The sequence below is a fragment of the Astyanax mexicanus genome, unplaced genomic scaffold (genome assembly GCF_023375975.1).
Source record: "Astyanax mexicanus isolate ESR-SI-001 unplaced genomic scaffold, AstMex3_surface scaffold_43, whole genome shotgun sequence".
Classification (NCBI taxonomy): Eukaryota; Metazoa; Chordata; class Actinopteri; order Characiformes; family Acestrorhamphidae; genus Astyanax; species Astyanax mexicanus.
Genome location: NW_026040053.1, coordinates 411,538 through 425,376, shown reverse-complemented (window position 1 = coordinate 425,376; position 13,839 = coordinate 411,538). Strand labels below are relative to the sequence as shown.

Below are 13,839 nucleotides of genomic sequence, written 5' to 3'. Positions count from 1 at the left end.
GTGTATGGGTATATGAGTGTATGGGTATATGGGTGTATGGGTATGTTGGTATATGAGTGTATGGGTATATGAGTGTATGGGTATATGGGTGTATGGGTATGTTGGTATATGAGTGTATGGGTATATGAGTGTATGGGTATATGAGTGTATGGGTATATGGGTGTATGGGTATGTTGGTATATGAGTGTATGGGTATATGAGTGTATGGGTATATGAGTGTATGGGTATATGAGTGTATGGGTATATGGGTGTATGGGTATGTTGGTATATGAGTGTATGGGTATATGAGTGTATGGGTATATGAGTGTATGGGTATATGAGTGTATGGGTATATGAGTGTATGGGTATATGGGTGTATGGGTATGTTGGTATATGAGTGTATGGGTATATGAGTGTATGGGTATATGAGTGTATGGGTATATGAGTGTATGGGTATATGAGTGTATGGGTATATGAGTGTATGGGTATATGAGTGTATGGGTATATGAGTGTATGGGTATATGGGTGTATGGGTATGTTGGTATATGAGTGTATGGGTATATGAGTGTATGGGTATATGGGTGTATGGGTATGTTGGTATATGAGTGTATGGGTATATGAGTGTATGGGTATATGAGTGTATGGGTATATGGGTGTATGGGTATGTTGGTATATGAGTGTATGGGTATATGAGTGTATGGGTATATGAGTGTATGGGTATATGAGTGTATGGGTATATGGGTGTATGGGTATATGAGTGTATGGGTATATGAGTGTATGGGTATATGGGTGTATGGGTATATGAGTGTATGGGTATATGAGTGTATGGGTATATGAGTGTATGGGTATATGAGTGTATGGGTATATGGGTGTATGGGTATATGAGTGTATGGGTATATGAGTGTATGGGCATATGAGTGTATGGGTATATGGGTGTATGGGTATGTTGGTATATGAGTGTATGGGTATATTAGTGTATGGGTATATGAGTGTATGGGTATATGAGTGTATGGGTATATGAGTGTATGGGTATATGAGTGTATGGGTATGTTGGTATATGAGTGTATGGGTATATGAGTGTATGGGTATATGAGTGTATGGGTATATGAGTGTATAGGTATATGGGTGTATGGGTATGTTAGTGTATGGGTATATGAGTGTATGGGTATATGGGTGTATGGGTATGTTGGTATATGAGTGTATGGGTATATTAGTGTATGGGTATATTAGTGTATGGGTATATGAGTGTATGGGTATATGAGTGTATGGGTATATGAGTGTATGGGTATATGGGTGTATGGGTATGTTGGTATATGAGTGTATGGGTATATTAGTGTATGGGTATATGGGTGTATGGGTATATGAGTGTATGGGTATATGAGTGTATGGGTATATGAGTGTATGGGTATATGGGTGTATGGGTATGTTGGTATATGAGTGTATGGGTATATTAGTGTATGGGTATATGAGTGTATGGGTATATGAGTGTATGGGTATATGAGTGTATGGGTATGTTGGTATATGAGTGTATGGGTATATGAGTGTATGGGTATATGAGTGTATGGGTATATGAGTGTATAGGTATATGGGTGTATGGGTATGTTAGTGTATGGGTATATGAGTGTATGGGTATATGGGTGTATGGGTATGTTGGTATATGAGTGTATGGGTATATTAGTGTATGGGTATATTAGTGTATGGGTATATGGGTGTATGGGTATATGAGTGTATGGGTATATTAGTGTATGGGTATATTAGTGTATGGGTATATGGGTGTATGGGTATATGAGTGTATGGGTATGTTAGTGTATGGGTATATGAGTGTATGGGTATATGGGTGTATGGGTATGTTGGTATATGAGTGTATGGGTATATTAGTGTATGGGTATATGAGTGTATGGGTATATTAGTGTATGGGTATATGGGTGTATGGGTATATGAGTGTATGGGTATATGAGTGTATGGGTATATGAGTGTATGGGTATATGAGTGTATGGGTATATGGGTGTATGGGTATATGAGTGTATGGGTATATGAGTGTATGGGTATATGAGTGTATGGGTATATGAGTGTATGGGTATATGAGTGTATGGGTATATGGGTGTATGGGTATATGAGTGTATGGGTATATGAGTGTATGGGTATATGAGTGTATGGGTATATGAGTGTATGGGTATATGGGTGTATGGGTATATGAGTGTATGGGTATGTTGGTATATGAGTGTATGGGTATATTAGTGTATGGGTATGTTGGTATATGGGTGTATGGGTATATGGGTGTATGGGTATGTTGGTATATGGGTGTATGGGTATGTTGGTATATTAGTGTATGGGTATATTAGTGTATGGGTATGTTGGTATATGGGTGTATGGGTATATGGGTGTATGGGTATGTTGGTATATGGGTGTATGGGTATATGGGTGTATGGGTATGTTGGTATATAAGTGTATGGGTATATTAGTGTATGGGTATATGGGTGTATGGGTATATGAGTGTATGGGTATATGGGTGTATGGGTATATGGGTGTATGGGTATATTAGTGTATGGATATATGGGTGTATGGGTATATGAGTGTATGGGTATATGGGTGTATGGGTATATGGGTGTATGGGTATATGAGTGTATGGGTATATGGGTATGTTGGTATATGAGTGTATGGGTATATTAGTGTATGGATATATGGGTGTATGGGTATATTAGTGTATGGGTATGTTGGTATATGGGTGTATGGGTATATGGGTGTATGGGTATGTTGGTATATGGGTGTATGGGTATATGGGTGTATGGGTATATGGGTGTATGGGTATATGGGTGTATGGGTATGTTGGTATATGAGTGTATGGGTATATTAGTGTATGGGTATATGGGTGTATGGGTATATGAGTGTATGGGTATATGGGTGTATGGGTATATGGGTGTATGGGTATATGGGTGTATGGGTATGTTGGTATATGAGTGTATGGGTATATTAGTGTATGGGTATGTTGGTATATGAGTGTATGGGTATATGGGTGTATAGGTATATTAGTGTATGGGTATATGAGTGTATGGGTATATGAGTGTATGGGTATATGGGTGTATAGGTATATTAGTGTATGGGTATATGGGTGTATGGGTATATGGGTGTATAGGTATATTAGTGTATGGGTATATGGGTGTATGGGTATATGAGTGTATGGGTATATGGGTGTATGGGTATATGAGTGTATGGGTATATGGGTGTATGGGTATATGGGTGTATGGGTATGTTGGTATATGAGTGTATGGGTATATGGGTGTATAGGTATATTAGTGTATGGGTATATGAGTGTATGGGTATATGAGTGTATGGGTATATGAGTGTATGGGTATATGGGTGTATGGGTATATGAGTGTATGGGTATATGGGTGTATGGGTATATGGGTGTATGGGTATATGGGTGTATGGGTATGTTGGTATATGAGTGTATGGGTATATTAGTGTATGGGTATGTTGGTATATGAGTGTATGGGTATATGGGTGTATAGGTATATTAGTGTATGGGTATATGAGTGTATGGGTATATGAGTGTATGGGTATATGGGTGTATAGGTATATTAGTGTATGGGTATATGGGTGTATGGGTATATGGGTGTATAGGTATATTAGTGTATGGGTATATGGGTGTATGGGTATATGAGTGTATGGGTATATGGGTGTATGGGTATATGAGTGTATGGGTATATGGGTGTATGGGTATATGGGTGTATGGGTATGTTGGTATATGAGTGTATGGGTATATTAGTGTATGGGTATATGGGTGTATAGGTATATTAGTGTATGGGTATATGAGTGTATGGGTATATGAGTGTATGGGTATATGAGTGTATGGGTATATGGGTGTATGGGTATATGAGTGTATGGGTATATGGGTGTATGGGTATATGGGTGTATAGGTATATTAGTGTATGGGTATATGGGTGTATGGGTATATGAGTGTATGGGTATATGGGTGTATGGGTATATGAGTGTATGGGTATATGGGTGTATGGGTATATTAGTGTATGGGTATGTTGGTATATGAGTGTATGGGTATATTAGTGTATGGGTATATGGGTGTATAGGTATATTAGTGTATGGGTATATGAGTGTATGGGTATATGAGTGTATGGGTATATGAGTGTATGGGTATATGGGTGTATGGGTATATGAGTGTATGGGTATATGGGTGTATGGGTATGTTAGTGTATGGGTATCTTGGTATATGAGTGTATGGGTATATTAGTGTATGGGTATATGGGTGTATGGGTATATTAGTGTATGGGTATATGAGTGTATGGGTATATGAGTGTATGGGTATATGAGTGTATGGGTATATGAGTGTATGGGTATATGAGTGTATGGGTATATGGGTGTATGGGTATATGGGTGTATGGGTATGTTAGTGTATGGGTATATGGGTGTATGGGTATGTTGGTATATGAGTGTATGGGTATATTAGTGTATGGGTATATTAGTGTATGGGTATATTAGTGTATGGGTATGTTGGTATATGGGTGTATGGGTATGTTGGTATATGAGTGTATGGGTATATTAGTGTATGGGTATATGAGTGTATGGGTATGTTGGTATATTAGTGTATGGGTATATGAGTGTATGGGTATATGAGTGTATGGGTATATGAGTGTATGGGTATATGAGTGTATGGGTATATGAGTGTATGGGTATATGAGTGTATGGGTATATGAGTGTATGGGTATATTAGTGTATGGGTATATTAGTGTATGGGTATATGAGTGTATGGGTATATGAGTGTATGGGTATATGAGTGTATGGGTATATGAGTGTATGGGTATATGAGTGTATGGGTATATGAGTGTATGGGTATATTAGTGTATGGGTATATGAGTGTATGGGTATATGAGTGTATGGGTATATTAGTGTATGGGTATATGAGTGTATGGGTATATTAGTGTATGGGTATATTAGTGTATGGGTATGTTGGTATATGAGTGTATGGGTATATGAGTGTATGGGTATGTTGGTATATGAGTGTATGGGTATATGAGTGTATGGGTATATGAGTGTATGGGTATATTAGTGTATGGGTATATGAGTGTATGGGTATATGAGTGTATGGGTATATGAGTGTATGGGTATATGAGTGTATGGGTATATGAGTGTATGGGTATATGAGTGTATGGGTATATGAGTGTATGGGTATGTTGGTATATGAGTGTATGGGTATATGAGTGTATGGGTATGTTGGTATATGAGTGTATGGGTATATGAGTGTATGGGTATATGAGTGTATGGGTATATTAGTGTATGGGTATGTTGGTATATTAGTGTATGGGTATATGAGTGTATGGGTATGTTGGTATATGAGTGTATGGGTATATGAGTGTATGGGTATATGAGTGTATGGGTATATGAGTGTATGGGTATGTTGGTATATGAGTGTATGGGTATATGAGTGTATGGGTATATGAGTGTATGGGTATGTTGGTATATGAGTGTATGGGTATATGAGTGTATGGGTATGTTGGTATATGAGTGTATGGGTATATGAGTGTATGGGTATATGAGTGTATGGGTATATTAGTGTATGGGTATGTTGGTATATTAGTGTATGGGTATATGAGTGTATGGGTATGTTGGTATATGAGTGTATGGGTATATGAGTGTATGGGTATATGAGTGTATGGGTATATGAGTGTATGGGTATGTTGGTATATGAGTGTATGGGTATATGAGTGTATGGGTATATGAGTGTATGGGTATGTTGGTATATGAGTGTATGGGTATATGAGTGTATGGGTATATGAGTGTATGGGTATATTAGTGTATGGGTATGTTAGTGTATGGGTATCTTGGTATATGAGTGTATGGGTATATTAGTGTATGGGTATATGGGTGTATGGGTATATTAGTGTATGGGTATATGAGTGTATGGGTATATGAGTGTATGGGTATATGAGTGTATGGGTATATGAGTGTATGGGTATATGAGTGTATGGGTATATGGGTGTATGGGTATATGGGTGTATGGGTATGTTAGTGTATGGGTATATGGGTGTATGGGTATGTTGGTATATGAGTGTATGGGTATATTAGTGTATGGGTATATTAGTGTGTGGGTATATTAGTGTATGGGTATGTTGGTATATGGGTGTATGGGTATGTTGGTATATGAGTGTATGGGTATATTAGTGTATGGGTATATGAGTGTATGGGTATGTTGGTATATTAGTGTATGGGTATATGAGTGTATGGGTATATGAGTGTATGGGTATATGAGTGTATGGGTATATGAGTGTATGGGTATATGAGTGTATGGGTATATGAGTGTATGGGTATATGAGTGTATGGGTATATTAGTGTATGGGTATATTAGTGTATGGGTATATGAGTGTATGGGTATATGAGTGTATGGGTATATGAGTGTATGGGTATATGAGTGTATGGGTATATGAGTGTATGGGTATATGAGTGTATGGGTATATGAGTGTATGGGTATATGAGTGTATGGGTATATTAGTGTATGGGTATATGAGTGTATGGGTATATGAGTGTATGGGTATATTAGTGTATGGGTATATGAGTGTATGGGTATATTAGTGTATGGGTATATTAGTGTATGGGTATGTTGGTATATGAGTGTATGGGTATATGAGTGTATGGGTATATGAGTGTATGGGTATATGAGTGTATGGGTATATGGGTGTATGGGTATATGGGTGTATGGGTATGTTAGTGTATGGGTATATGGGTGTATGGGTATGTTGGTATATGAGTGTATGGGTATATTAGTGTATGGGTATATTAGTGTATGGGTATATTAGTGTATGGGTATGTTGGTATATGGGTGTATGGGTATGTTGGTATATGAGTGTATGGGTATATTAGTGTATGGGTATATGAGTGTATGGGTATGTTGGTATATGAGTGTATGGGTATATGAGTGTATGGGTATATGAGTGTATGGGTATATGAGTGTATGGGTATATGAGTGTATGGGTATGTTGGTATATGAGTGTATGGGTATATGAGTGTATGGGTATATGAGTGTATGGGTATATTAGTGTATGGGTATATGAGTGTATGGGTATATGAGTGTATGGGTATATGAGTGTATGGGTATATGAGTGTATGGGTATATGAGTGTATGGGTATATGAGTGTATGGGTATATGAGTGTATGGGTATGTTGGTATATGAGTGTATGGGTATATGAGTGTATGGGTATGTTGGTATATGAGTGTATGGGTATATGAGTGTATGGGTATATGAGTGTATGGGTATATTAGTGTATGGGTATGTTGGTATATTAGTGTATGGGTATATGAGTGTATGGGTATGTTGGTATATGAGTGTATGGGTATATGAGTGTATGGGTATATGAGTGTATGGGTATATGAGTGTATGGGTATGTTGGTATATGAGTGTATGGGTATATGAGTGTATGGGTATATGAGTGTATGGGTATGTTGGTATATGAGTGTATGGGTATATGAGTGTATGGGTATATGAGTGTATGGGTATATTAGTGTATGGGTATGTTAGTGTATGGGTATCTTGGTATATGAGTGTATGGGTATATTAGTGTATGGGTATATGGGTGTATGGGTATATTAGTGTATGGGTATATGAGTGTATGGGTATATGAGTGTATGGGTATATGAGTGTATGGGTATATGAGTGTATGGGTATATGAGTGTATGGGTATATGGGTGTATGGGTATGTTGGTATATGAGTGTATGGGTATATTAGTGTATGGGTATATTAGTGTGTGGGTATATTAGTGTATGGGTATGTTGGTATATGAGTGTATGGGTATATTAGTGTATGGGTATATGAGTGTATGGGTATGTTGGTATATTAGTGTATGGGTATATGAGTGTATGGGTATATGAGTGTATGGGTATATGAGTGTATGGGTATATGAGTGTATGGGTATATGAGTGTATGGGTATATGAGTGTATGGGTATATGAGTGTATGGGTATATTAGTGTATGGGTATATTAGTGTATGGGTATATGAGTGTATGGGTATATGAGTGTATGGGTATATGAGTGTATGGGTATATGAGTGTATGGGTATATGAGTGTATGGGTATATGAGTGTATGGGTATATTAGTGTATGGGTATATGAGTGTATGGGTATATGAGTGTATGGGTATATTAGTGTATGGGTATATGAGTGTATGGGTATATTAGTGTATGGGTATATTAGTGTATGGGTATGTTGGTATATGAGTGTATGGGTATATGAGTGTATGGGTATGTTGGTATATGAGTGTATGGGTATATGAGTGTATGGGTATATGAGTGTATGGGTATATTAGTGTATGGGTATATGAGTGTATGGGTATATGAGTGTATGGGTATATGAGTGTATGGGTATATGAGTGTATGGGTATATGAGTGTATGGGTATATGAGTGTATGGGTATATGAGTGTATGGGTATATTAGTGTATGGGTATATGAGTGTATGGGTATATGAGTGTATGGGTATATGAGTGTATGGGTATATGAGTGTATGGGTATATGAGTGTATGGGTATATGAGTGTATGGGTATATGTGTGTATGGGTATGTTGGTATATGAGTGTATGGGTATATGAGTGTATGGGTATGTTGGTATATGAGTGTATGGGTATATGAGTGTATGGGTATATGAGTGTATGGGTATATTAGTGTATGGGTATGTTGGTATATTAGTGTATGGGTATATGAGTGTATGGGTATGTTGGTATATGAGTGTATGGGTATATGAGTGTATGGGTATATGAGTGTATGGGTATATGAGTGTATGGGTATGTTGGTATATGAGTGTATGGGTATATGAGTGTATGGGTATATGAGTGTATGGGTATGTTGGTATATGAGTGTATGGGTATATGAGTGTATGGGTATGTTGGTATATGAGTGTATGGGTATATGAGTGTATGGGTATATGAGTGTATGGGTATATTAGTGTATGGGTATGTTGGTATATTAGTGTATGGGTATATGAGTGTATGGGTATGTTGGTATATGAGTGTATGGGTATATGAGTGTATGGGTATATGAGTGTATGGGTATATGAGTGTATGGGTATGTTGGTATATGAGTGTATGGGTATATGAGTGTATGGGTATATGAGTGTATGGGTATGTTGGTATATGAGTGTATGGGTATATGAGTGTATGGGTATATGAGTGTATGGGTATATTAGTGTATGGGTATGTTGGTATATTAGTGTATGGGTATATTAGTGTATGGGTATGTTGGTATATTAGTGTATGGGTATATGAGTGTATGGGTATATTAGTGTATGGGTATATTAGTGTATGGGTATATGAGTGTATGGGTATATGAGTGTATGGGTATGTTGGTATATGAGTGTATGGGTATATGAGTGTATGGGTATATGAGTGTATGGGTATATTAGTGTATGGGTATATGAGTGTATGGGTATATTAGTGTATGGGTATATGAGTGTATGGGTATATGAGTGTATGGGTATATGAGTGTATGGGTATATTAGTGTATGGGTATATGAGTGTATGGGTATATTAGTGTATGGGTATGTTGGTATATGAGTGTATGGGTATATGAGTGTATGGGTATGTTGGTATATGAGTGTATGGGTATATGAGTGTATGGGTATATTAGTGTATGGGTATATGAGTGTATGGGTATATGAGTGTATGGGTATATGAGTGTATGGGTATATGAGTGTATGGGTATATGAGTGTATGGGTATATGAGTGTATGGGTATATGAGTGTATGGGTATATGAGTGTATGGGTATATGAGTGTATGGGTATATTAGTGTATGGGTATGTTGGTATATGAGTGTATGGGTATATGAGTGTATGGGTATATTAGTGTATGGGTATGTTGGTATATGAGTGTATGGGTATATGAGTGTATGGGTATGTTGGTATATGAGTGTATGGGTATATGAGTGTATGGGTATATGAGTGTATGGGTATATGAGTGTATGGGTATATGAGTGTATGGGTATATGAGTGTATGGGTATATGAGTGTATGGGTATATGAGTGTATGGGTATATTAGTGTATGGGTATGTTGGTATATGAGTGTATGGGTATATGAGTGTATGGGTATATGAGTGTATGGGTATATGAGTGTATGGGTATATGAGTGTATGGGTATATGAGTGTATGGGTATGTTGGTATATGAGTGTATGGGTATATGTGTGTATGGGTATGTTGGTATATGAGTGTATGGGTATATGTGTGTATGGGTATGTTGGTATATTAGTGTATGGGTATATGAGTGTATGGGTATATGAGTGTATGGGTATATGAGTGTATGGGTATATGAGTGTATGGGTATATGAGTGTATGGGTATATGAGTGTATGGGTATATGAGTGTATGGGTATATGAGTGTATGGGTATATGAGTGTATGGGTATATGAGTGTATGGGTATATGAGTGTATGGGTATATTAGTGTATGGGTATATGAGTGTATGGGTATATTAGTGTATGGGTATATGAGTGTATGGGTATATTAGTGTATGGGTATATGAGTGTATGGGTATATTAGTGTATGGGTATATTAGTGTATGGGTATATTAGTGTATGGGTATATTAGTGTATGGGTATATTAGTGTATGGGTATATGAGTGTATGGGTATATGAGTGTATGGGTATATGAGTGTATGGGTATATGAGTGTATGGGTATATGAGTGTATGGGTATATGAGTGTATGGGTATATTAGTGTATGGGTATATGAGTGTATGGGTATATGAGTGTATGGGTATATTAGTGTATGGGTATATTAGTGTATGGGTATATGAGTGTATGGGTATATGAGTGTATGGGTATGTTGGTATATGAGTGTATGGGTATATGAGTGTATGGGTATGTTGGTATATGAGTGTATGGGTATATGAGTGTATGGGTATATGAGTGTATGGGTATATTAGTGTATGGGTATGTTGGTATATTAGTGTATGGGTATATGAGTGTATGGGTATATGAGTGTATGGGTATATGAGTGTATGGGTATGTTGGTATATGAGTGTATGGGTATATGAGTGTATGGGTATATGAGTGTATGGGTATGTTGGTATATGAGTGTATGGGTATATGAGTGTATGGGTATATGAGTGTATGGGTATATTAGTGTATGGGTATGTTGGTATATTAGTGTATGGGTATATTAGTGTATGGGTATATTAGTGTATGGGTATGTTGGTATATTAGTGTATGGGTATATGAGTGTATGGGTATGTTGGTATATGAGTGTATGGGTATATGAGTGTATGGGTATATGAGTGTATGGGTATATGAGTGTATGGGTATGTTGGTATATGAGTGTATGGGTATATGAGTGTATGGGTATATGAGTGTATGGGTATGTTGGTATATGAGTGTATGGGTATATGAGTGTATGGGTATATGAGTGTATGGGTATATGAGTGTATGGGTATATTAGTGTATGGGTATGTTGGTATATTAGTGTATGGGTATATGAGTGTATGGGTATGTTGGTATATGAGTGTATGGGTATATGAGTGTATGGGTATATGAGTGTATGGGTATATGAGTGTATGGGTATGTTGGTATATGAGTGTATGGGTATATGAGTGTATGGGTATATGAGTGTATGGGTATGTTGGTATATGAGTGTATGGGTATATGAGTGTATGGGTATATGAGTGTATGGGTATATTAGTGTATGGGTATGTTGGTATATTAGTGTATGGGTATATTAGTGTATGGGTATGTTGGTATATTAGTGTATGGGTATATGAGTGTATGGGTATATTAGTGTATGGGTATATTAGTGTATGGGTATATGAGTGTATGGGTATATGAGTGTATGGGTATGTTGGTATATGAGTGTATGGGTATATGAGTGTATGGGTATATGAGTGTATGGGTATATTAGTGTATGGGTATATGAGTGTATGGGTATATTAGTGTATGGGTATATGAGTGTATGGGTATATGAGTGTATGGGTATATGAGTGTATGGGTATATTAGTGTATGGGTATATGAGTGTATGGGTATATTAGTGTATGGGTATGTTGGTATATGAGTGTATGGGTATATGAGTGTATGGGTATGTTGGTATATGAGTGTATGGGTATATGAGTGTATGGGTATATGAGTGTATGGGTATATTAGTGTATGGGTATGTTGGTATATGAGTGTATGGGTATATGAGTGTATGGGTATATGAGTGTATGGGTATATGAGTGTATGGGTATATGAGTGTATGGGTATATGAGTGTATGGGTATGTTGGTATATGAGTGTATGGGTATATGTGTGTATGGGTATGTTGGTATATGAGTGTATGGGTATATGTGTGTATGGGTATGTTGGTATATTAGTGTATGGGTATATGAGTGTATGGGTATATGAGTGTATGGGTATATGAGTGTATGGGTATATGAGTGTATGGGTATATGAGTGTATGGGTATATGAGTGTATGGGTATATGAGTGTATGGGTATATGAGTGTATGGGTATATGAGTGTATGGGTATATGAGTGTATGGGTATATTAGTGTATGGGTATATGAGTGTATGGGTATATGAGTGTATGGGTATATTAGTGTATGGGTATATTAGTGTATGGGTATATTAGTGTATGGGTATATTAGTGTATGGGTATATTAGTGTATGGGTATATGAGTGTATGGGTATATGAGTGTATGGGTATATGAGTGTATGGGTATATGAGTGTATGGGTATATGAGTGTATGGGTATATGAGTGTATGGGTATATTAGTGTATGGGTATATGAGTGTATGGGTATATGAGTGTATGGGTATATTAGTGTATGGGTATATTAGTGTATGGGTATATGAGTGTATGGGTATATGAGTGTATGGGTATGTTGGTATATGAGTGTATGGGTATATGAGTGTATGGGTATGTTGGTATATGAGTGTATGGGTATATGAGTGTATGGGTATATGAGTGTATGGGTATATTAGTGTATGGGTATGTTGGTATATGAGTGTATGGGTATATGAGTGTATGGGTATATGAGTGTATGGGTATATGAGTGTATGGGTATGTTGGTATATGAGTGTATGGGTATATGAGTGTATGGGTATATGAGTGTATGGGTATGTTGGTATATGAGTGTATGGGTATATGAGTGTATGGGTATATGAGTGTATGGGTATATTAGTGTATGGGTATGTTGGTATATTAGTGTATGGGTATATTAGTGTATGGGTATGTTGGTATATTAGTGTATGGGTATATGAGTGTATGGGTATATTAGTGTATGGGTATATTAGTGTATGGGTATATGAGTGTATGGGTATATGAGTGTATGGGTATGTTGGTATATGAGTGTATGGGTATATGAGTGTATGGGTATATGAGTGTATGGGTATATTAGTGTATGGGTATATGAGTGTATGGGTATATTAGTGTATGGGTATATGAGTGTATGGGTATATGAGTGTATGGGTATATGAGTGTATGGGTATATTAGTGTATGGGTATATGAGTGTATGGGTATATTAGTGTATGGGTATGTTGGTATATGAGTGTATGGGTATATGAGTGTATGGGTATGTTGGTATATGAGTGTATGGGTATATGAGTGTATGGGTATATGAGTGTATGGGTATATTAGTGTATGGGTATGTTGGTATATGAGTGTATGGGTATATGAGTGTATGGGTATATGAGTGTATGGGTATATGAGTGTATGGGTATATGAGTGTATGGGTATATGAGTGTATGGGTATGTTGGTATATGAGTGTATGGGTATATGTGTGTATGGGTATGTTGGTATATGAGTGTATGGGTATATGTGTGTATGGGTATGTTGGTATATTAGTGTATGGGTATATGAGTGTATGGGTATATGAGTGTATGGGTATATGAGTGTATGGGTATATG

At 36.9% G+C, this 13,839-nt stretch overlaps 1 protein-coding gene across 10 annotated transcripts in view; it reads right to left on the bottom strand.

The window, feature by feature from the left end:
- vps13c (vacuolar protein sorting 13 homolog C) overlaps positions 1-13,839 on the bottom strand; it is a 259,753-nt gene that overhangs the window by 117,797 nt on the left and 128,117 nt on the right. The gene's annotated exons all lie outside the window — the stretch shown is intronic.